Genomic DNA, 2393 nt, shown 5'->3' on the forward strand with positions numbered 1-2393 from the left:
TGAGATTTCTCCCGATGAGTCTTCTGATTTGTGTGATGAAAGTGGCTGGAGTATTGCTGGAATGGAGTGGCGAAGCGGGTGCGGGAGCAGGCGGAATATCAGTCGAGGATGCGGACTCGGGTGTGCTGGAAGATGTGGTCGTAAAAGGTGAAGATCCCGCAGGTCTTGGAGTCGTGACGAGGGAAGACGTCTCTGTGGAGGTGGAGATGGTGTCAGGACCCTCATGGTTATTGGATGTGGTCCACTATGAGTCTCATTAGCGGTGTAAATGATAGTTTTTTTATTATCAGTCCTAACATTCCCTTTACAGTTCCTTCCCAAACAGCGCCAGACGATGTCTCCACATTTAACCACGTAACTCTCCCGGTATTTATTCTGATTATATAATATCAAGTCTTTGCCATTTTTTACTGTTTCTAAAACAAAAGACATAATGTTCTGTGGGACCATGTACAGTTACTCGACCAAAACTAGCAAATGTGTCAAAGACAAAAGACCAGTAAATAAATAGGCTAATTAACAATTAACAGGAAAACAAATAATAAATAAACGAGCAGACAATAAATAAACGAGCAGACAATAAATAAACTATGGACATAAAATAAATAAAAAAGATTTTTTTTTATCACAGGCAGTGTAAAGATTTTAATAAAAAGTATATTGTTGACTAGAGTTCGAATAAAAAGTTGACGGTTAGAAGTGGATCCGATCCGGCGATCTCCAGGTCAGTGGGTAGGAGCGTTATCTATTGAGCCACGCCGGGTGATAAGAACGGCGTTAGATATTTGTACAAGTAGTGCGGCTCTTGAAATTTTGATAAACAAGGCAGGTGAGTAGAACGGTTTATTCATGTATAATCTAACCATAAATTCAAGTAGGTCGAAGCCGTTCTTTACTCACGTTCTAGGTCGAATTAAGCCAAGTTAACTTTTTCAAAACACAATTTAGTCAATTCAATAAGTCAGTTCACTGTTAAAATAAATGTCTATAGATAAAATCCGGCCTAAAACTACATTTAATTCAGGAGCGTACCGTCGCACGTCAACATGTGTAGGACCAGGCCTACCAACCTGGCCTGTAGTAACCCATCTAGTAACTGTGATTTGCAGCAGACTAGGCCTAATGAGGATAGTGATTTTAAAACTAGACTGTCTGATTTAGAAAAATCACTAAATGTAGGCCTAGTAGAAAATGACATTGAAATGAACCGTGAAAGCTTGCAGTACGGTATTATTGATTTTGGTTGTAGAAATAGCCTGATTGGGAATCTAGCCTGTCCTAAACGCAAAGAACTAAACCCTATCATCAAAAATCTCATGTAGATTTGGACTAGCCAGTAAAGTTGAAGTGGAGTGTAGTTCATGTAATATAGTCTCCAATTCTTATACATCTAAAAAAATTGATGATAATAATTCTTTTGACGTCAATTCTAGAATGGTAACTCACTTCATATCAAATGGACAAGGATACAGTGCAATGGAGAAACTATGTATAGTGCTAAATATGGAAATTATGAGCAATAATACATTTAGTAAAATTGCAAAAACTTTGTCAAAATCAACAATAGAAGCTGGTCAAATAAATCTGGCCACTGCAAGAGCCCGAGTACGACAAATATACGCTGAACTGGAAAATTGTAATAGGCCTAACGACTACGATGGGCCTATAGACATAGCAGTATCATTTGATGGCACATGGCACAAGAGAGGCCACACCTCAAATTATGGTGTTGGTTGTGTAATAGAATTACACACAGGTTTAGTTATAGATTACTGTGTTTTATCAAAGTACTGCCATTCATGCGCGTTAGCGGAATCGGGTCTTGGCAAAAATTCCCCAGGATTTGACATTTGGTTCTCAGGCCACAAATCTGAATGCAGTATAAACTACAAAGGATCTTCACCAGCAATGGAGGTTGAAGCAGCAGAAAGACTTTGAAAAAGATCTAATGACTATAATTTCAGATATAATACTATTCTCTCTGACGGTGACTCTAAAGCTTGGCAACACATTCGAAATTTGAACGTTTATGGGGACAATGTAACCATAAATAAAGAAGAATGTATAAATCATGTCTCCAAAAGATTAGGAACTGCTTTGAGAAAAGTAGTGAAAGATTGTAGGGTAAAAAAAATTACTTTGGGGGGAATCAGCTATGGAAGTTTGAAAGATGCGACCATAATAAAGCTTCAAAAATACTACAAAAACGCTATTTTAAAAAATAAAGATAATGTAAATGGAATGAAAAGCAGTATCCTTGCAACACTACATCATTGTGTCTCAACAGATGAAAGGCCGAGACATTACAAGTGTCCCACAGGTACTAACAGTTGGTGTTTTTATAATAGAGCGTTGGCAAATGGCGAGACACCAGAACCTCATAAAGAAAATTT

The sequence above is a fragment of the Homalodisca vitripennis genome, unplaced genomic scaffold (assembly GCF_021130785.1).
Source record: "Homalodisca vitripennis isolate AUS2020 unplaced genomic scaffold, UT_GWSS_2.1 ScUCBcl_897;HRSCAF=3814, whole genome shotgun sequence".
In the NCBI taxonomy this organism is placed as follows: domain Eukaryota; kingdom Metazoa; phylum Arthropoda; class Insecta; order Hemiptera; family Cicadellidae; genus Homalodisca; species Homalodisca vitripennis.